This window comes from Anas acuta, chromosome 12 (genome assembly GCF_963932015.1).
Source record: "Anas acuta chromosome 12, bAnaAcu1.1, whole genome shotgun sequence".
NCBI classification, from domain to species: domain Eukaryota; kingdom Metazoa; phylum Chordata; class Aves; order Anseriformes; family Anatidae; genus Anas; species Anas acuta.
The window spans coordinates 8,006,223-8,028,750 of record NC_088990.1 but is presented as its reverse complement, the minus strand read 5'-3'; the positions used below and the strand labels follow the sequence as shown (position 1 = coordinate 8,028,750).

Here is a 22,528-nt window from a genome sequence, read left to right as displayed (position 1 = left end):
GTAAATGTAAGAGAAAATATACGTGCAGAGGATGGACGCCAGATTTCTCAGTTTTCCTCTCTCTTTCCCTTTCCTCTCTGTTCTTCAGTTGTCGCGCTCTTCCTGGGAGAAAGTGGCTGTTGGAAAACAGACAGAGAAGACGACAAACACTGCTGTGGAATTATTTAACGAGCCAGAATGAATTGCATTTGAAATCATTTAAATGGGATCTGGGAGTATTTAACTGCAGCACAGGAACTTAACAAGAGTGGGAAAGGATTTTGCACTAATTGCTGGCAATGATATACCTACGGAGAGAGAACATGCAGCAATTAGTAAGCAAGGCTGTAATTTCAGCCTAAGGTCCCTGCCTGCCCCAGAATATGGCGTGGATTATCTGCTGGAAGAAAGACAGGGGCCTTGGTCCTCAGGTGCCCAGAGAAGGACCAGGAGAAGCAGCATAGGTTCTCGTTAAGAAGTCATTAATTGAGTTTTTCTTGTAGGAGATGGGTCTGGTCAGCCCGGCACAGCTCAGGTTGGTAAAAGCAAACAGATCTCAAAGCCTCAGCCCAACCCATGCTGTGCACCTGCAAGGGGATGGTGTCCTGCTGAGCTCAGGGCATCCTTGGGGCTCCTGGGTTTGGGATAGAGCAGGATGAGCCCAGGGAGGTGGTGCAGGACCCTGGGCTGATGGCTTGCAGGAGGGCAGAGGTGGGGGCACGGAGCCCCCAAACTGAGCAAGGGGTCCTACAGCCATACTGGGGGGAGATGGGAGGAGGAGGGATGGGATGCTGCAAAGGATTCCTGCTCACAGCCATCCCCGGAGGCTGTCCTCGCTGCAGGAGGAGGCAGAAAGCCACAGGTCTTGGCTGAGCCTCTGCCCCCGTCAGCTGCACGCAGCCTCCGCCAGCCTCCGCTCATTGTTCCCCGTCCCCGTTCTCTCCCCGCGATGCCTCCGTCTTCGCTTTTTGTCTTTCAATCAGTTTTCATCTCAGTAATTCCCATTCAATGGTTAGTCCCTGATCTTTCTAATTGAGATCAGAGCTCCGTATAATAGGGAGGGGGGAGGGAGACTATTTTTAATTTGCTACGTTCCCATTAATAACAAGTTCTAATTAAAAAACCTCCATCTTCCATCCTCCCAAGTTCAGAGGAAAACTCTGTGACTTCTGTTGGAATCTTCTCCTGATAAATTGGTACCACAGCCTCCTAGAACAGTTGGTCCTCTTTAGCAGGCATAGTAATTAATGGGAATAATAAATGCATTCAGAGCAGGTCCGTAACCCTCCTTTCTGTGCACTCAGACTTCTCTTTGCATCGCAAGAGACGCACATCAACATTTCCACTGAACAAACAGGCCCAGAAGAGCTGCCTGCTTCTGACAAACCTGGCTTCATCAGCACCTTGGGGCACGAATGGTGCGGGGTACGGGGAGGTTCCCTGCTGGAGGTGGCGGGCAGCTCCTGCAGCAGCTCCTGCAGCTCTCTGCCACCCAGGAGCAGCGCGCTCTTGCTCAGGTGCACGGCTGGCACGGTGCAAACCCTTGCCTCTCAAATCTCACGGGGATATTTTGGGGTGTTTGCATGTGCCAACCCTTCTAGTCCAGCCAGGGCCAGCCCTGCCTGTGTTCCTGCGTGATGCTGCCCTGCTACCATGGCAGGGGACGTAAAGTGAAAAGGAACCTCAGGGAGGGAATTTGCTTTTTCACTTGCACAAGAAGAAAGGGGACCAGGATTTTCCTTTCTCCCCAGCTCCTCCTTTTCTGTGTCCATCTCACTGCCTGGGATGCATTAGGGTGGACAGGTATTGCATTGCTGCCTTGCAATACCCATGCAGTGAGACTGTGAGGAAGGCGAAACAAACACATAGCATAGGCTATGGCCACACTGAGAGGCAGGGAGGAGACCCAGGTGTGCTCCTTCCCTTTTCTGGGCACACAAGATCAGCACATGGGGCCAAGGAGGGGCTGCATCCAGCCTGGAGGTGCAGAAAAAGCAGAAGATCCAGCAAGCCACACACCCTCTCCTCCCTTTGTGCAGGTCTCCAGTTATACCAGCTTCTGGCCTGGGGTTCTTGGGCACGCAGATCAGCTGTGCTGGCGATGGATGGCCTCCTCATATCCCCTTCACTTGCTTTTATTCACTGCTCCTGAGTTAATGGCTTCATCTCAGGAGTGGCCAAAGCGGGAGCCATCAGCGCAGCTCTCCCCGAGCTGAGCAATCTGTCCCGAGCAGTGATTTCAATTATAGGGTCATTAGCGTGAAATCTTATCCAGCCCGGCTCCCATTTGCCATCAGGAGGTCCTTCTCCTCCCCGTCCCAAGCCCTGCGCTGTGGTTAGAGCGCGCTGCTCCTGCTGGAGCCCTCCCGTTTTGCTAAAACACAGCAGCTGCTGCTAATAAACAAACATATTGATCATGGAGATATGGGCTGTCAGGGACTTAATTCATGAACGAAAGGTGCTTAAGAGTGCCCGGTAGGCAAGGGCTCTGCCTGGAGAGCTGGAGACCAAGATGGTGCTCGGAGGTAGGAGCAGAGGAGCCTGGTTGGTGCTGGGGTGTCGCAGTTTGGGGCTGGTGTAAGGGGCTGAATTTATTTGTGGGACAGAAAGGAGCAGAACAAGCTTCCTCTTTGTCATTTTGTGCCGTTGGTGGCAGGGAGGGATGTGCTTCAGTGAAGGGCTCTGGTTCCCTCCGGTTGAGGTGTTCAGCATGAAGCTCCTGGTGCCTGACCCGGGCTTTTGACCTGCCTGTGGTAGCAACAGGGCAACCCAGCCATGTGTAACTAGTTTAAGGAAAAACTCTGAAATACTGCCCAAAAGCTAATCCCATGAGTCTTACTTCTGACAAACACCTCTTTCTGATTTGGGATCAGACTTTCCCTCCACCAGTGTATGTGTGGAATGGGGACTGTGTGTATGGCTGAGGTACTGATGCCTGCCATTGTCTCCAAATTGTTGTCATTGTCTGCAATCGTATCAAAACAAGGTGCAATCAGCTTGGGGTGGATCCCACACAGCCAGGGGCTGTAATTACAACAGAGGAATATCTGAATATAGCCTTTTATACGTTACACTGAAATAACCAAGGGTATAGTCTGGGCTGGAAAAGTTCGGTGTGATTTTGGTATTAGCCACACCAAAAGGCATTGATAAAATAGGCTTTGGTATTTATGGTCCTGGGACATGGAGGCCGTGCTGGGAGCCTGATGAATGAACTCCCAAGGATAGGAATAGTTGTCAGCCTGAAATATTTATTAGCCTGGACTCTCCTTGTGTTTCATGCCATGGTTTCGCTACCTCTGCTTTTCTCCCCGTCTTCTGGCTTTGGAGCTGAGGTTCCCTGGGCAGGAGGGAGGCTCTCTGCTGGGCAGCACAGCCTCCTGTTGGAGGAAGAAAATCCACTCCTGGTGATTTTCTCTCTTCTCCCCACAAGCACGTGGGCATTGACCACTGCTTCACCCGGCTGTGGTATTCGGCACTGACCCAGCTGCTGGTCCTGCCTTGCCTCCTGCCCCAGGGGCTGTGTTTTGGGGCTCACCAAAGAATTTCTGCTTCCTGCACAGCGGGAGGTGGAGGTGCTGTGCCTCCCCCAGTCTGTGTCTGTCTGCTGCTCTCATCTCTTTGCTGTGGGACTCCTGCATCCTTCTGCTCAAGGGGAGGTCAAAGGAGCCGCAGGCCACCCAGATGAGGTGGGCTGTCCATCGTTCTGCATCTCGTCCTTCCCTTACTGACAGCACGAGCCCGTTATCTGCCTCCTCTCCAGTTCCTGTGTCAGCAGGACAGGGACCTGGCAAGGCTGGGACCTGGTGAGGATGAGCTGGGAGGATGGGGATTTCAGAACCTGATCTCACCAGCAGGGAGTTCCCAGGCTCCTGGGGTCTCCAAGGCACCCAGGGCCTGCAGGTTAATGAACGTCTCAGTGTTATCCCCTGGGCAAGGGGCTGACAACTCCCAGAGCTGCACCCGCGGCAAACGCCAGCGAGGCAGCTTTCTGGGAGGCTTCTTGGAGCTCCTGCTGAAAGGTCGGAGCTCTCAGCGAGACGAAAGGCTCTCTTCTCCCTCCCAGCTGTTCCATCAATACTTGGTTTTCCTCTCCATTTATTTTTACCTTCCTGCTCAGAAAAGCAAAATGCATAAAGGGGGGAAATGCTGCTTCTCATGACATGTTCTGCTGCTCAGGCCAAAGACCCCAATACGCTTTGGGGGCAATAGGGGAGATGGGGAGGCCCCAGTGATGCCGAGGGGGATGCAGCTGTGAGGTTGGGGTGCAGAGGGGACACCCAATCTTCTCCAGCCAGAAGCAGGGCACAGGGTTTGTCCTCCACATGCTCCTTCCCAGTTTTTTGGGCACCTTGCTGGGTCGGGTGGCTGCTGCTTCCAGCAGCCAACCCATGGGGTTTTGGCATGGGCACACTTCAAGCTGGGGAAGGAGCCCCCTGCCTGCTGTGGGAGCTCTGTGGGGAGGTCAGGAGCCCTCTCTCTTTCTCGTGATGTTAATAGCTCTCTGCTGAGTTCCTGTGTAATACAATTCGGGGGGAATATCCCTTAACCCACCGCTGGGCCCTCCTGTGATGATTCCTCCAGCTGCAGCGCACCTCTCCTCCTCTTCCTGACCCCATCCCTCCCTCCTTCCCCGTCTCTATCTCATTTCTCTCTCTCGGTCATTATGGCCCTCGTCCAGCAAAGCACTTACACAGGTGTTTCACCCAGCCAGTAACCCGGGAGCCCCCCGCAGGAGGCACCTGGCCACCCCTGGGGCTCTCGTGGGGAAGTCAGGACAGGCACCCAAGCCCCCCATGCCAGAAAACACAGGGCATGATGCTTGCTGCCCCAGGGACGAGGAACAGCTCAGGGCGCTCTGTCACAGATAGGAAAAAACACCCCCTGTGTGATTGGCACCAAACCCTCTGCCTTTCACCCCAAAAAGCCCGAGGCTGGAGGTTGGCTCCTCACACCGCTGCGGTGTCTCAGCCGCTCGGCTCGGGAGCGAGGCGCGGGTAAGACAGCGGGGCTTACATTTCAGGACTTAAATATTCAATTAATCAATGGAATATTCCATTAGCGTAATAATCACTTGGCATCGCCTGATCTATAGGTACATCTCAGCTGGGCCTCGCAAATTGATTTCTGATGAAGTCCTAATTGACTGTGCAGGCAGGAGAGGACCTGTCGGGGTGTACTGAAGCAGGGCCCGGGGGGGGGTCTGATGTACCACCCCCCTTGGCAGGGGAGGGGGCAGGGGGAGGTGTGATTTATGCCCCATTTATCACGACAGCCTCTACCCTATCCTGTTTTATCGGTCCCAAGTGAGGCATGAGAGCTTACAGCTTTAATGCGGAAATTTGCAGGCAGCCGGAGCCCCCCGCGAGCTGCTGACAGCTGCTTGTCACTTATGGGGTGGGTGCCGGGGGGACCTTAAATCCCAAGCCTCTTAGGGCAGGATGCAGCCGTGGATTGGGCTGAGATTTTTTTCCAGTGCTCCCCATTCTCTATAGAGCCAGGGCAGCAAAGCCATGGGGGTTTTGTCCCTGCAGTGCCCATGGGGATGGAGGTGCATGGAGCGGGGCAGTGGGTGACACACGGATTTCCCTTTTTTCTTGGCCATCGTGGAGCCTGGTGCTGGTCCCTGAGGGCAGCAGGCGCTGCGGGGACACTGGGTGGGATGTGTGGGCTTCGTTACACCACTTTGTGCTGTGATTTCATGAAAACTGGGAACGACAACATCACCGAAACCAATCAACGCGTGTGGCTGGCTGCTGGATTTGAGGAGAAATAGCTGCATTTTTCAAACACGGAGAAGTGACTGTAACTTCCTCCCCATCCTCTACCTGCATTAACTTAAGAGACAGCCAGGTGCTTAAAGGTTACTTTGTAGGCAATGACTGCTCTGTAAAGGGCTACTCATCTCTAACAGAGATAGCTTTTCTTTTATTGAACATCAGCCAGAGTGGCTGAAACCTGATAAAAAATACAGAGTGATAGCTTTTTCTTTCTGTTTCCAGTGAGGAATAATAATCAGCAAAATAAAAAGGCAATTGCCTCACTGTATGCACTGCGTTAAGCAATGGCTTTGTGGGGCGGAGAATGCAGCTTAGGTAAATGCCCAATTAGAAGGGTTTTGATGGAAGAATCTTGGATCACCATGTCTGAACACGTCCCGTCCTGTCCCCCCTCCTCCATTTCCATCACCCCTGCTTCTATAGCCTCATCTAGGCAGGAGATTTAGGTGGCTGATACCCACGTGTAGGGTTTAGGTGATAAAATCCCCCCTGGGGCAATCAGAGCCAGGCAGAAAATGGCAGTGTGGTTTCACGGGGTGGCCTTCCTCCGGGACGTGCACGCCTGTGAGTCACTTTGGGTTGGTTCTTCTCTAACAAGCACAGGAATTTATGCAGAAGGGGTTTCTGACTCCCCAAAAAATGGAAATAGCATCCTCATCTCCATGGGGAAGGTGATTCCCAGCCTGGTTTGGGGTGAAGGAGAATCAGGGCCTCCCTGCGCTTGTAGCTGCTGGTTGCTTCGGAGCAGTCCTGACCGAGCAGGGCTGACTGACTCCTAGTTTGTTTGTTTTTGTTATTTTTCAAACAAGTGTTTTTAATTACCCAGTGAGCAGAGCCAGGAACACAACCCATGGTGGAAATCCAGCCAAGAGGAGCGGGGCTGCAAATGGGGGACGCAAAGCCCAAGGCCTGGGGGGACCTTTCCAGGTGCTTCCCCTGCCACTGCCTCCACCTGAGCCCCTCCCCGGAGACCCCCTTTTCTCACCTGCCTTGGGCACCTTGGCCTCCAGCACTCCCCATGAGATGCCTGAGCAGCCTGACTGCCCTCCTGTGCCAGGTCCTAAATACATGGTGCTATTTAGCTGCCCTCAGGGCTAGATCTGTTGTCTGTACGTGGAGCAAGCCACAGGCATGGCTTGGGCACAGCTGAGACTCAGCCCTCAAGAGCTGAGCATCCTCAGGCAACCCTGGTACCTGCAGCACCTGTGACTGTAGGATGGGGATGCGATGCACACCAAGAGAAACCCTCTCAAACCCTCACCAAATCCTCCAGATCGAGGATCTGCCCATACCCATGAGCATTTAGCGCTTATATCCGCAGTATAAAGAGAAGACCCTTAATCTCCAAAGCTGCCAGCCCTGATTTTGATTTTACCAGCAACGTGAAGTTCAACTAAAAGTTACATTACATTTTTCCCCATTTGCGTGTCCCAATCCTTTTTTTATTTTTTATTTTTCCTTTTTAATGCAAGCTGCACGACATATGGGGCAACCACGCTGCGTGCGCTTAGGCAGCGTGTCCAGTTCTCGGTGTGTCACAGATGCCTCCAGAAACGTGGAGGCTATTAGGCAGAAGTTATTAAGTGTCATTATTAATATGCTGGAATGTGACAGGAGAGGATTTATTTTTATGCTGGCGCCTTGGCAGCCAGAACAGAGGTGGGCGCGAGGTTGTTCCTCCTCCGCTGGTGGACATGGGCACGTGGGAGGGTTTCATTACCCTCTGCCCCCCGTTCGGTCCCTGCCTGGCGTGTTTTTGGGCTGGTGGCAGTCAGCTCCAGTGGGATGAGTGGTGTCAGGATGCTCAGGTGCCACCTATGGCATCAGGAAGAGCCAACAAAGCCACCACGGCTTTTTGTAGGGTGCTTGGTCATCGTGGTGAGACCTGGGAGCAGAAATGCCACTGGGAAGGCACTGGGATTTCCCAGCTCTCCTCCACCAAAAAAGAAAAGAAATAAAGAAAGCAAAGCCGCTTCAGAAAAAAACTCATCAGAAACTGAATTTTGATCTTTCTAAGAAAAAACACGCTTCTTCTCCATGTTCTGTGCCGTTTTCTGTGTGATGAAATACAGTTCCTCTCCCAAATGAAGCTACAGGCAGTTTATTAGCCTAGCTAATTAACCCACAATCAGCGTTTCGCTCTCCTCTAATCACAGGCTGCTCACACCCTCAGATCACGGAGTGCAGCCGTGCTACAGCACATGTATTTATAAAGGGAAAAAAAGAAAAAAAACATGCGACATGCCGTGTCCCCGATTTACAGGGATAACGTCAGCGCCTCCAGACACGCGATGGGGCCAGGGTGGCTCTGAGGGGTGGCGGTGAGCCCTGCAGTCGGGTGCTGGAGGCTGGATGTCCTCATCTGGTTTGGGGTGGAGAGGAGCCCAAGCCCTTCATCGCCACCTCGGCAGGGCTGTTCACTAGGGGCTCTAGCTTCCCTGCCTCTCCAGCAGTGATCCTTCCACGAATACACACCAGATCTGCAGAAAACAAAATGTATAAAACACCTACGGCTTTTCATTTGTTATTTTTTTTCCCCCTGCTTGTACGCTCAGAGACACCTTCCCCAGCACCTGCCTCTTGCCCTCCCGGCTCCTTGTGGGTGGATGCTCAGTGCCCCGCTCCCGCCAGACAAAATGGGTTCGGCTTTCTCAACGTTTCCTTGTAAATCAGGTTTCCGATTATTGCCGCTGCCCTCTGAACTCCCTCCGATTCGTCACTCTGTTCCCGGTGCTGCGGTGCGCCGGCCATGGAGAGACGATGTTTGAAAACATCCTCAACCCGGGCGGTGATCTAACGAGGCAGCGTATAAAAATATCGTTACACGGGGAGCTGAAGGCATTGTGCAGCTCTGTAATCATTTTCAAGATGGTAAAATCATTCTGCAAGGACAGCCTGTCTCCACTCTGATAAAATCAGGGCCAGAAAAACAACCCGGCTTGGAGGAACAAATTGCAGAGTGGTGGTTTTTCTTTCTTTTTTTTTTTTTTTTCCCAAAGATTTATTTTTAAGTAAGAGAGCTGTCATAAAGTGGGACAGATGTTGAGAAGATCAGGTGCGAGCAAAACCATCCCCTCCAGTCTGCTCTCCCTCTCTGTATCTACAAGACCTGTGTGTGCAGAAGGAGATGAAGAAGACACCTTATGTCAAGAAGATGCCCAGAAAGCTGGGTAAGAAGGTCACATCTGAGCCAGGGATACAGCTAGAGATGGGTCTAGCCTGCTTTCCACCACTTTGCCCAGGGTTTTTCTTCTCTCCTGCCCCAGTATCTTCCTCATTCCCATCTCGTATGCTGGGGAAAGGTGAATTTAATTCTAGGCTAATGAAATGTGTAACACATTTATTGAAAAAAAATGTAACCCGAGTTAAGAGGGAGTACTGTTTTGTTTTTGCTAAACCACTTATTTTTTCTTTTTATTTGCTCTTTTTTTTTTTTTTTTTTTTTTTTTGTCCCCTCTCTCTGCATTTTCCTTTGTCTTGTAAACACGCATTGCGTAAGTCCTCTGTGCATTCACTGGGTGCTCACAGCATTGTCCTCAAGGGCCATTGTTTGGGTTAATTTATGCCGGGTTAGGCATCACCCTTTGGAGCAGGTCCAGAGTCGTGGTGAGGCAAATCTTCTTGATTTATGTCTCCCCGCCCCTTAAAAATAAAGAAATAAAGAAATAAGGAGGAATTTAGGAGTTCCAAGAAGAGGAGAATGGAGAATTCAGGACAGTTTGCACCCATTGCTCGCTCCTGGCAGGGAAGGCTGGGATGATTTGGGGTTGGTTAGCAGAGACCTCTCATCTGTTTGCAGAGAGAAGGAAAATTAAATCTCATGGCCTGTTTGTGAGAGGAAATTGCCCAGAATAGCTCTGACAGAATAAGCTATTCCACAATAGCTCCCCATGCGGACACTCGAGCCACTTTGTTCCAGGCTAATTAGTGTGCTTCCAAGCGGAGTAATTACTTTGGAAGGGAAATCTCTCTTCTCCCACAAAGGGTGTCTACATGGAGGTAGCTATCTGGGAATGGCACGAATGGGACGTGGCTGCTCCATGGGCCAGCATCGCCTTGTTGACACCTCCTGGGCTCGGGGAGGTACCGCGGGTGGGAGGGATGCTCAGGGGTGTTTGGAGGAGGTGGCAGGTAGGGAGAACCTCGCTGCCTATCTAAGTGAGGTGGGCGCAGGTGGATCCCCATGATGCTTGGTTATCCACCCCAGAAGAGGAGATGATTCAGAAATTAGAAAAAATATAGCACCAATCCTGTTATTTCATGTCCTTTTTTCATTCCACTGTTTTATGGCCATGTTATTAAAAGTCTGCTCTAAGGGCTTTTTTCCTCTCAGAATGTCTCTCTCTCTCTCTCTTTTTTTTTCTTTTTTTTTTTTTTCCTAAAAGCATTTTATTTCTCACCTACTTTGCTACTGACTCACTGGAGAGCCTAGATTTAGTCTAAACGTTTCTCAGGAGACTGCCTGGTGTCTCACATGGCTCGTTCCCTGTAATTCATGGCGAAGTTCTTTTTATAAAAGACGAGGGCTTCTGCGAGGAGGAATTTGGGGCCAGATAGCCAGGTTTGGTGCTGAAGACATGGACGGGCTTTGATTTCCTGGAGGTGGCTGCCGACCTTCTCCATGCTGCTCTCACCAGGCTGGATGAAGGCTGGCTCAGCCTGTGCCAGGGGACCCAAATCAAGTCTCCTGGTGAGGACCAGTGGGAGGGCCTCTTCTACATCATTTCTCATGGAGCAGATGTATATTTGCACTTGTCTTGTTGGTTTTTGGGTTGGTCCTGACAAAGAGTTGATACTAAAGAGACAGGAGAAATAACAGGAGGTTCTGAGGTTCATCTCCAGCCCCTCCAGCACCCTGCCTACATTCAGCACCTGATAGCTATGGCCCAAAGCAAACTCTGAGCTGTGCTCTTCTCTTATTCAGAGCTGCTGAGAGTCTCAGCCCAATCTCTTGTTCTTCTCACATAGTTTCAGAGAAGGGAGGCAAAGGTCCTACTCTGCTTTTCTGGAGCTTCTAACCCTTCGCCTTCTGGTTATCCTTCCCCCAGGGCGCAGCCCATACACGTGGTGGTCTGGTGTATGGACAGGGCAGAAAGAGGGGCCTGGATGGTCCACGTTGGATCCCTTCCTCCTGGAAAAAATTCAAAACAACTTCATAAGCATTTTAGTGTCAGTTGGAGAGATTCTCTCCAGCCATAAACCCTGGCACGGTCCATAATTACACACGGTCTGCCCACTCTGCAAAATTGATACTTACATGGTCCGCTGGGCCCCGTGTCCCTGAGTCGCTGTCAAAATGCAGATCAGCCATTCCCAGGGGAGCTGAACCCTCCTTCCAGAGAAGTATTAAAAGAAAATGGATGAGAACTAACTTTCTTTCTTTTTCTTTTCCTTCCTTCCTTCCTTCCTTCCTTCCTTCCTTCCTTCCTTCCTTCCTTCCTTCCTTCCTTCCTTCCTTCCTTCCTTCCTTCCTTCCTTCCTTCCTTCCTTCCTTCCTTTTCTTCTTTTCTTCTTTTTCTTCTTTTTCTTCTTTTTCCTTCCCTTTTTTATGACAGCATCTCCTTAAACTCAGACTCCACGGGGTCCAAAAGACACACTGTGATGGGAAATAAAGTGGGTTCTTCAGGAGCCTGGCTGTGAGAAGTCTTTTCCTGCGTATTAGGAAGATTTTGGGATGGACTCAGAAGCCACCATGTTGCTCAGATGTGCCCAGGTGGCTGCAAGTCTTGGTGGGGTGAGTCCTGCGGGTCTCCAAGGCTGGGGAAGAGGTGGAGGGAGGGAGGTGGGCTTGTGGTCTGAGCCAGCAGCACATAAATCTGGGAGCTGCCACCTCTTCCAGCAGGGGTGGAGGACACGTGGCACGTCCTGTAGTTGACATCTCTGGGGAGAATTGTCCTCCTGTGCTGGCAGGCTCAGGAGCAGAAATTATTGCTGCAGAGAACTAGTTGTCACCTTACTTAACCTGCTGGTCCCTCCAACCTAGATATGAACCAGTGGAGGAGAAAAAAGTGGGGAAATGGTTGGAAATTTTGGGCCTAAAAGGGTTGAGAGAGAAGGCTAAAGAAGAGATTTTTTTGGGGTAGGGGTTGGTGGCAGCGAGGAAGCCTCAGTTTCCATGGAGTGGGAGAGAAAAAGCAACCCTTGTCAGCCAACAGCAGGCTGACACCTCGTCAGCGCCCGCAGTGACTGATGTCTCCTTGTTCTGAGATTAATTAGCTGAAAATAGCCGTGCACCAGGAGCTATGGGATCTGCTCCCTGCGGAGAAGCCCTCTCCCCTCCCAGCAGCAGGCACGTCTTGGTAGGCTGTCTGAGGACACAGAGGGCATCTCCAGAGGGAAAAGCCTGTCTGGGGCAAAGCGGAGGGGATGGGTCGGAGAGCCAAGGGGGAGAAATGCAGTTTGGGGAAGCTGGGAGGCTTTGCAGCCTCGCGGAGAGCTGCATCTACTCAAGGAGGTGTCAAGGTATAAAAGCTCCATGCCATGGGTCCAACACCTTCGTGGCAGGAGAGGGAGCCCAAAAGACCCTCTGCATCTCCTGCCAGAGTCTCCCCAAATTTCAGGCTCCTCAGAAAGCCCCCACCTGGCAATTAATCTCCGAGACTTCTTCCCCAGCTCTGCACCTTCCTCCTGAGCTAAACCCTTGCCCCAGCTGAGGGTTTTCTGCTCCTGAATTATATTTCATCTGTCAAAGCCGGAGAGATGAGGTGTGTGGAAATTGTGCAGATCCACCTGATTTCTGCCTCTTTATCCAAGCTTCACCTGCTTCAGAGGGAGCAAATGCAAATATTGACAAGTTCAATAAAAAGGCCCATCTAGCAGTAAATAGCTAAACAGGCTATCTAATGAGGGGGTGCAGTGAGGGATGTGAAGGTAGCTGAAGGGAAAATTGGCGCTTTTTACCCGTTTCCATATGCTGGCCTCTTGCCTAGACCCTATATAATCCTAAAATACGGGCATGCAGAGCAGTTGCCCTGCCTCAGCCCATCCCCAGCAGCTGCTCCCACCCCACACAGGGAAGGTGACGTTGTCCTCTGCATTGAAAGGACAAAATCCCTCATATTAACTGATTTCAGCACTTTTCGTAGGGGAAATGAGACACGAGAGTCCCTCCTCTCTTTGTGCCAATGGAAAACAAGGGGTGCTCTGATACCAGCAATAATTGGGCTTTCCCAGCCCTTTTGCAGGGGGAGTCAATGTTTGCAAAGTGCTCTGGGATGTTCCACCCTAGGATTTCGTGGCACATCACAGGGTTGAACATGTACAGGAGGTGCCAACGTTATCAGCAAATGGAGGAACATCGAGCAGCTCGGGGGAGCTGTTGGGGAACATCCCTTACAGGGCTGACACGTGGAACAAGTCCTGTTCTGCATGTTGTGGTACTCCCCTGCCTAGGGGATGTTGGATTTGAAGACTTTTGTGTTTAGGAAGCATGTATTGACTTAAAATGTTGCCATAAAGGGATAAAATTCTCTCTGGAAGTCAAGTTAAAGATTGAGGTTTTTCAAAAACCTCCATGTGTGTGAACAGGGTGCCTAAAATAATGTCTGGACCATTGCCTTTGCAGCTTAAGGGACCCAGGAGAGATCCAAGAGCTCACCACTAGGTATGTGTCTTGTCCCCAAAGAAGACCAACCCCCAAGCTCACCATCCTGCCCCAGCATCTCCCTAAGATTTATGTGGGACTGGAGCCGAGTGTCGGAGCAGTGGCACCCTGACCATGAGCCTGCCCTGGAGCAGGGTCCCCGGGGCAGGCTCGGGCAGCTACAGCCCCGCTGGAGCCTCCAGCACAGCTCCATGGTGCCAGGAGGGACGCCCGCCTGGAAGCCAAGCTGCACATTACCCAGCAGACTCGAACGAAAACTAATTTTCCCCAAACCTCCCCATTTTGTCTTTGCAGCAGAAACATCAGGCAGGCAGTGCAGGGAAGGAACGAGCTTGGCGTGGTTCCCACCAACAGTTTGCTTCTCTCCATCAGCAATTAACCAGGACAGGGGTGGCTGCACATCTCAGAAGGGCTCACAAGCATAACCCAACAGAGAAACCACTAGATTTTGCCCCCCAGACTGTTATTAATGCACAAATCTTCAGCTAGACGTTGTCTACAAAACCTTTCTACCTTAACTTTCTCCAAAACCTCACCACATCCTTGGTGTTCTCGGAGGCAGAGGCAGCAACAGGGGAGCTGGAGATGTGTATGATGCCCAGGGAAGCCTCTGAAGATGAGCAGAGGGTGGGAATGTCCCTGCTCCTGGAGAAACCAGCCCTTGTCAAGCCAGGAGCCCTCCTCACGGCTGGCTGGGGCAGGGACCAGGGACGCACAGGACGCGCCAGGCGCACGGGTGGTAACAGCCTTGTCCGTGCTTCGTCTTCCTCCCCGCTGACAGCTTGACAACCTACCAGGAAAAATGAAGTCAGTGAAGGGAGAAATGCTATCAGGAGCCCCGTGCTAAGAGGGCAGACAGGCCAGATTGGAGGAAAATGAGAAGCTGTCCGGACTAATGCAATCATTTATCACATAATCTCGCTCAGCAGTGGGGCGGGGAGCCTGGCAGTGCCTGGCACTTGGAGGAGGCTCTCTTGGCCCCAGGTACCCTGCTCCAGTTGGTGAGGGATGCTCCTCCTGGATCCTCCAGGACCTGAGGTTTCCTTTTTGCTGCCTTGTTGTGCTTGTTGGACCCACCTTATTTTGCTCCCTGTTGTCCTTTCCGTGCTTCCCTCCTCCCCAGGGCCAGACCCAGGCTGTCCTTGCTGCGGGGCTCGTGATGTTTCACGGCGGACCTTTCTATTTTTTATTTTTCCAGAAAAGATGGCATCTCGTCAGGTCATTGCTTGCGCTGAGACATTTCATCACCAGGCCGTTTTGGCTCCACGCTGTGTTAGTGCTAGCCTGGAACCGGGATTTACTGCTTCCTCACACCCGGCCACAAACAGAAGCGCTGCTGAAACGCCGCTGCAAAAAGGGGTCAGCGACAGAGTGCTACCAAAAGGAAGCAGCGAGGGAATTTCTCCCCCTGCTCATGTTGCATCTTAGGGTTTGCTCCGTGCTTGGGCCATATGTGACCCGTGCCCCAGGGGGACGGGGGGGACATCAAAGGGCAGCCTCAGGCGAGGATGAGCTCACTCGCCTGTGCTTGACCCCTGCTGCAAGGCAGGGGGTGACAGCTCCGTGTCCACACATCCCTGCAACAGTTTGGGGGGGGGTATGGGGCAGGGAACCCCCTGCCTGCAGCTGCCTGGGCTTTGTGAGAACCTGATCTGCCTTCCCTTGAGCCTGCAGCTTGCTCTCAGTAACGCCATGTGGTCCTGCACGGCAGCAGCTCGCGTCAGGGATGGGGCCAGCAGCTCTGCTGGACGTCCCCGCATGGAGCTTTGGTGCCCCTGGCTCCAGCAGATGCGAACGGGCTCTGTGGATCCCCTCATCTCCGGGATCTCCAGGAGAGCAGGGACGTGCCAAGCCGTACGGCTAATTTGTACAGGTCCTGTCACAAACGAGCACTGAGCTCTGCAATTGCCAGAGCCGGCCGCAGGATGAGTGCTGACTGCACTGCCGCTCTCAGGCTTTGCTGTTTGTTTGCTTTCTGAGCAAAACCAAACCTTCGGGTGCTGTCCTGAAGGCGTGTGGGTGTGCTGGGCAAGTTCAAATCCTCTCTGCTTGAATTATTTCCCACCTTGAACACGACGGTGCCCCATACCCTAACGCACCTGCAGTGCCTCTCTCTCCCCTGTGTCCTCACCTCTCCGGGCTGAGGAATCCAGCCTGGCGGCTCCCAGGGCTTCCCAGCTCCTCCTGGCTGCCGAGGCAGTGTTGGTTCAGCTCCAAGGCACGGGGAGGTTTTGCCAGCACGCACCCCGTGCTGAGGACCCACCAGGCACACCACAGCAGCCACCTGTTCTCAGGCTTTGCAGGAGACGAGCAAAATTTCCCAGACTGCTGCCTCCTCCAGGAATGCTGCCTGTTAATTATTATTAATGACTCCCTGCGACTTTTACTATTACCAATACTAATTAATTGGGTTATTGCTACCGTTTTTCTCGGAGGTGTTTGGGGGTGGCACGTCCAAAAAAATAGGCTTGGCTTTCAATATGGAAAAAGGACAAGAGGGAGCTCACTCCGTGCTCTTTGGGGAGCACAAGGCAGCAGAGGTGAGCAGCCCTTAGCCCTGGCACTCCTTAGCTGGTTCTCCTTAACTTATTCTCCCTGTGTCTGGATGAGCAGCAAGTCTCTCCAAGCAGTCAGCCAGGAAGCTCCCCCAAGGCAAAGGCCAGGAGAAGACAGACAGCAACCTCCACCACGGCACGCCTTTGTCCCCAGATCCTGGTCTCATCATCGCACTCCATCACGGAGCAGATAACGGAGCTGCCCATCACAGCAGATCTTCCTGGCCCTGGGCTCGGGGTGAGCCAGGCTCCTCTGTGGTGAGACCCGTCATTAAACGTATGGCACAGCCCCAATTTACCAAAAATATCCCTGAAGAATGGAAAAGAGGAGAGGCGCGTGTGCAGGCATGCGTGCGTGCGTGCGTGTCCACAAAGCCATTTGCTGTTTAGGTGTCAGAAATAAATTTTACCACTGGAGTCTGAAGCATCTGATTAGTGAATTATTCAGTTTGGAGATTGCCTTCGCTGTGACCTCATTAGTAACCCCGAGGTGAGCGGGACGCATTAGACTAACCACCAGGCTGTCACTGAGGAGCAGAACTGGGGCATTAAAATGGATTAAAGTGCTTTACCAAGAAGTGCAGCACAACTCATAAAAAAAAAAAAAAGACCAAAAAGACAAAAGGGAAAAGAGTGAGCAATAGGAGGGGAAGAAAAGAGAGGCAGAGCAATAAAATAAATAAATAAGGAGGTCTGTTAAACAGGCAAGCAGGCGGAGGGGCACGGGGTCCCGGCGTGCTGGCAAAGCATCAGCCTTGGCTCCGAGGCCAGGGCAGGTCTGTGGCTGGGAAGAGGAATCTGTAGGGCTTTGTGCTGTCTGTTCTGCCAAGGGAGAGCAGTGTCTGCTCGGTGTGGCCAGCCCTTGGGATCACAGCCAAATTCCCTATGTCCCCAGGAGTGGCTCCCCTTTGTGACCCCAAGGGGCTGAGCCCCAGCCTCGTCCCTTCACCCCACCAGGGCTGGGGGAGGTTTGCAGAGGGCGGTGTCAGGGCAGGGCACGGGGCTGCGGGTGGGGAATTGCCCCTGAGGTGTGCACGGGGATGGGGAAGGGACTTCAGCCAGGCACGGAGCAGCAGGCACTGCTTTCTGACTCCTTGTTCCAGGAGGCTGGGGCTTCTGTCACCTTTTGTGGGGTACAAACAGGGTTGTGCTCGGTCACAACATCCAGGGCGCGATGGGAACAGCCCACTTTTTGGCATGCTAAAGCCAGGACAGGAGCATGGTGGGGTTGTGCACATCTCCCAAACCCACCTCGTGAGTGGGGGTCACTCTGCTGACACGGGGAGGAGGATGCAGCCCAAGGAGACCCTCTTGAAGGGGGCAAGGCGAGATAACCCATTTCATCCCTCCTTGACAAACCCACAGAAGGAAAGGGGGATGGGTGCACACCGTGCTCCCGCAGGGTCAGCTTTTCTTCCCTCTTTGGGGGGAGGCATGGCTGATGTGAGCTGCTCTCAGCAGGGGATGGGCCCGGTGACTGATGTGGTCGCATTTGTTTGCTCAGCAGCAGTTGCAAATAATGGATGCTAAAAGGCTTTGTGGTTCATTGATGGCCATGCTCATAACCACACACTCTTCATCCAGTGCTGGGGAAGAAATGCAGTGCCTCCCCTCTAACTTCTCAGGTCCTAAGCCCTGCCTTAAGCATGATGTGTGGCCTTTTTCCCTTCGCTGTGTGCACAGGAGACCTTGTTTGTAAGAGATGGTCCAAGGTGGTGGATGGTCCTTATGAGTTGATCATCCAAGGGTCTGCACCTGGGCTGGTCTCTGGATCATTGGATGGGAGCATGTTGTCTCTTTCTTCTCTTCTGTAGGGTTTTGGGGCTATCCAGGGTAGGATATGTTGAATGATCCCTCACGCTGAATCCTTCAGGCATGCTCTGGCCTCTCGTATGAGGTTGTGTAAGGAACAAGAGGGCGCGAGAAGGGTCGAACACAACTATCTGAGTTTTATTAGGTCTAATTGTCCCTGTTTTATTATACCTGAATGCACAAGGAATCTTAATTGAATCAATTTCAGACGGCCAAGGCAAACAAGCCACTCTATAGAGGCAGAGAGGGAGCAGACCAGGCTGCTGGGTCCCTGGGTCTTTGCTGAGTCCTCCTGCCCCCACCACCGGGCGAGTACGGGAAACTCATTCATTTATCGCTGCTTAATAATATATACTTCTGCACTGTGCATCCCCAGCTATTTGCATTGTCAAGTCATGTGCACTGACGTGGAAGCTTTGCTTTCCCTCGTGTTGCTGCTGGTGTCGTCTCTGAGCATCTTCCTAATGGTGACCCGAGGAAGTGAAGGGGAAGAGGCAGCAGAAATGAGAAAGGGCTGGGGGAGCAGGAGCAGGGATCTCTGGCACTGTCCCAGGACTTGGTGCACCGAGCATCTGACAGCGACATTCCCCTTCCAACTAGAGAGGAGCATCCTCATTTAAATTTTGTTTTGAAGGCCGCTGAATCTCGTTCCAGCTGGGCTCTGATTTCCAGGACAGCTGTCCTTGGAGTGGCACGCTCCTCTCCCATGCAGATTGTCACTGCTGCAGCTTAACCCCCTCCAGAAAACCAGCAGCATGAAGCAGAAGAAAACACTGTACCAGATAAACAAGTCACGCCTTGCATTTCATCTCCCTCTCTCCAGCCACCCCCTCTTTGGTCGGCAGTGCTGCCAGAGCACCTGGGGACGTTGGGGACTCTCCATACCTTCCCACAGGGCTCTGTGTCTCTTGACATCCCGCAGAGTGTTGAAGCCAGGCTAGCAGGATGGGTTTGAAGGACAGAAGACCACGAGAAGAGGCCTGCTCCCTTCTTTTAGGCATGAGTGTGGGTGCCCCTCAACCAGTGATCAGCACCCGGCCCTGAGCATCCCCTCCCTGCTGCCCTGCAGCCGGAGGAGCGGGGCAGAAATCCCTGCCTGTTCTGCAGAGCAGGGCTGGGGTTTCCTCCTGGCCATTTGCAGAACAGCTGGAAAGCTCCCTGTATCCAAGGAAACCTGCCTTAACCTGCTGCTTACGGGGAGCCTGCAATTTGGCGAGTTCCTCGGCTGTTCCCCGTGCTCCCAACAGGTGGGCACCCTCCGGTGCCAAGCCCATGCTGCTGGGTAAAGGTTTCGGGAGCTCTGTGAGCAGAGATGCTCCTGCCTTGGTTTTGCCCTCCCAGCCTCTCCTGCTCCACCTGCTCTGGATGCTCCAGCTCTGCTCCACGTGCTCCCCGCAGCCCCCTGGCACCCACCAAGCTCTGCCGCCAACCCCCCGGCTCTCCCCTTCTCCCGTGCTGCTCCGCGGAGGAGAAACCCAGAGGCTGTTTTTCTGCTTCTATTTTTTTCCCCTTTTCTTCTTCTTTTCCCCGACTCCTGACACCTCTGGTGGGTGAGGCGTGGTGTAACCGCCCACCTCCGCGCTGCGTCTGACGGGGGTCCTGGGCGGGAGCTGCGCACCAGCAGGGGGGCGGCAGAGGAGGTGGAAAGGATTCAAATCCAGGGATGCTGGGTGGGCTGGGAGGTACCTGTGGGATAGGCGGTGGCTGTGGCTGCAGCGGGGCCCTTCTACCTCTTCCCAAATGCAGGGGAGCATCAGGGAGAGCAGAAAGCAAGAAATACTCCCAGTTTTACACCTCAGCTCCTCATCCCATCCCATCCCATCCCATCCCATCCCATCCCATCCCATCCCATCCCATCCCATCCCATCCCATCCCATCCCATCCCATCCCATCCCATCCCATCCATCTCATTTCTCCTTCCAGAAAGCCCATGGTCCAAAACATCCCCTTTCCCTCCCTCATTTCCACCGCTGTTAGGAACTGGGAGCAGGCAGGAGCGTGGCAGAAAACCACAGCCCCTGGGGTGGATCCAAGCAGCCGTGAGCTTGCGTCGGGGCTGCAGGAACTGCGGTGGGAGAGGCTGGAGGAAGCCTGGGGAAGGCACTTTGGGCAGAGAAGGGCTGGAGACAATGCCAGGTGTCCCCAAGGCAGTGTGCCAAGGTGAAGAACACAGGCAAGAAGGAAGAAAAGAGAATCCTGTGCCCATGCACCTTGGCCAGCCCTGGCTCGTCCCCGCTGCCCCTGGCCGTGCCATCGATTTGGACCTGGCACTGCTCCTCTCGCTGCCCGCACGTCCCACTGAGCCTGCCAGCACCTCCCAGAGCATCTCGGGGAGGTTAAGTGGTGCTGGGGGAGCGGGAAGCTGCTGCTGTGCTCCAGCAAGCCCATACCATGTGGCAGGGGCTGTGCTAAAAGCTTCTGTGCTGGAGCCTTCCCGGAGCCGGGTTAATGCGGCGGCAGCTGTGGGGCGCAGCCCGGAGCGGGGTTAACATGCTCGCCGTCCCTCAGCACCTCTGGCTGCATGGAGGTTAAACTCCTGCCTCGGCCTTGCCGGAGCTGGGTTTTAATGCTGAATGCTCTGTGAGAGCAGCTGGGTTTGGCATTTCTTTGGCTCTCCCTAAGGTGGCAGCAGGAATCGCCGCGCAGCAGCAGCATCCTCTTGCAGTTTTAAGGTCTGGATGCTCTGCGGTGTCCCTCTGCCTCCTAAAGAGCCCGGAGATAATTTTGGAGCTCGCTTCCCATCCACACCATCCTGCAGCCCAGTCTGGCACCCGTTTGGCTCCCCTGGGGACCCGGGATGCTCTGATGGGATGCCCCATGGGATGCGAAGGTGCCACATGGGCCCTGGCAGGAGGAAAAGCTTGGGGAATGGCAGCCGATACTGAGAGCTCGGGATCTTGTTGATAGGAGGGGAGATGATCGAGAGGCAGAGAAAGCTGTAAAAAAACCTCACTTTTCTACCAATGAAGAGAGAAATGAAAACGTTATTGCTTTGTACTGGTGTGGGAAGCTTTAAAGGGTGATAAGAAGGTGCCAGAAAGCCTCGAAGGCAGCAAGAGGACACCTCGCAAGCCAGCCTAGCATTTTCCCTCCTGGTTTCGTGTTTGCTGGATCTGTCCCCAGCACCACCTGTGCAGCACGGAGCCCAGGGACTGGTGTCCTGCAAGGGGCAGCTCCTGGCCATGGCAGCTCTCCTGTGCCCAGGGATCCCTGCTGCCATCTGAGGTTCCTGGGCTCCCCATGGGATTTCCACCACCTCCACAAAGACCCAGCCTCTTCCAGAAGAGCCCGTGGGTTGCTCAGCAGGGTGAGGAGCTCACGGCGTGGTCCTCCAGGCTTCTAGGGCACGGTGACCAAAGGAGGTTAAAAACGATCCAGTTGGCATAAAGACCCTGTAATTTCCTCTCTCTCTGATCACAAAGTGCCCCCTTAGGAGTGCCAGACAGCCCTGGGCAGCAGGCACAGATTTGGATTTACTTCTGTTGTTCCGACCAAACAGCTGCTAAGGGCGTCAGTTATACAGACATGATGATGTTGTCACTTTATGTATCATTTTTATTTCATTGCTCTCCAACGTTTGTAATACCCCGGAGCTCAGAAGCTTAAATAACAGCTCTCCCCATATTGATTTTATCCTTCGCCATTTGGCACCGGTTCATTCCTTTCCCTTGGAGTTCCTGATAACCAGGACTTGCACCGAGCGCCCTCCCTCTCCGCGCCTGGGCAGTGGCCGTGGCCAGCTGCAGATGGCTGGGGAAGGGAAAAACCCAGGACAACTTTTTCTGGGTCCTCCAGAGGCTGGGGCTGGTGTAGATGTGTTGCTGCAGTGCCTCTTTGACTCCCTCTTACTGGAAAAAAAAAAAGTAAAACTAACACCAAGAAAAAATATTCTCACTCAGTTGCAATCTCTCTGGGAGGAAGCTGCATTTAGGGTCAGCGTGGTCCTCTCCAGCAGGCTTTTGGGGATGGATCAAGCAACCAGATGGTGCTGAGAGAATTATTTCATAACAAACTGTGCCTCTTCTTCCCCATACACACTGCCTGGGAAGCGAGCACGTGCTTTCCACGTGTCCCAGCCGTCTGGAGATGTGCTGGCTGCTCAGCCCGCGTGCCTGCTGGGTGCCCAGGGGGACGCGGCGATGGTGCCCCGGGGGAAGGAGATGTTCCTCCACCCCGTGGCAGGGGAAGGGAGGGACACAGCAGCTGCTGGAGCCAGCAGAATGGTGGGACTGGTGAAGAAGGAGCGCCCCACCAGGCAGCTTTAATGGGCAGCGGGAGGAAATATTAATCTTAACCTCATTAGGTGGCTCTGGCGTGTCACCGAGGCAGGCTGGGGAGCCAGAGGAGCCCTGCAGCACGACGAGGCACATCCTACTGGCTCTGGTTGGCACGGCGTGGCCTGGAGGCTCGGCTTCTCTGTCCTGGTTGCAATCTGCACATGGGTAGCTCCATCCTGGTGAGAAGCAGAAGTCTCAGTCCAGATGCTCCTCATCGCAGGGCAAGGAAAAGCCCGGTGCCATTTCACGGCCCGTCCCTGGCCACCTCAGCTGTAGGGGCCACCTCCAGATTTCAGCTGTGTGCAGTCATCTGTGTATTTGCAAAAATAAAGCGATCCTTTAATATTTAATCAGTCATTAGTCACTTTTATTTATTTTACTCAGCTGAACTGCATCACAAGTGTTTCACCGATACCTCCTGGTAGCAGAAGCTCTTTGCTGGAGGAAAAACTCACCGGTGTCGGAGATTTCGGACCAAAATGGGTTCCCGGGATGTGGTACAAGGGGTGGCTGAGCACCACG

At 53.3% G+C, this 22,528-nt stretch overlaps 1 long non-coding RNA gene across 1 annotated transcript; it reads left to right on the top strand.

The window, feature by feature from the left end:
- The first annotated feature begins 2,440 nt into the window (after positions 1-2,440).
- LOC137863075 (uncharacterized) lies at positions 2,441-16,731 on the top strand. Its single transcript, XR_011100679.1, has 5 exons — positions 2,441-2,504; positions 8,759-8,929; positions 10,397-10,499; positions 11,315-11,493; positions 14,561-16,731. It is a non-coding gene; the product is annotated as an uncharacterized lncRNA (long non-coding RNA).
- Positions 16,732-22,528: the final 5,797 nt, after the last annotated feature.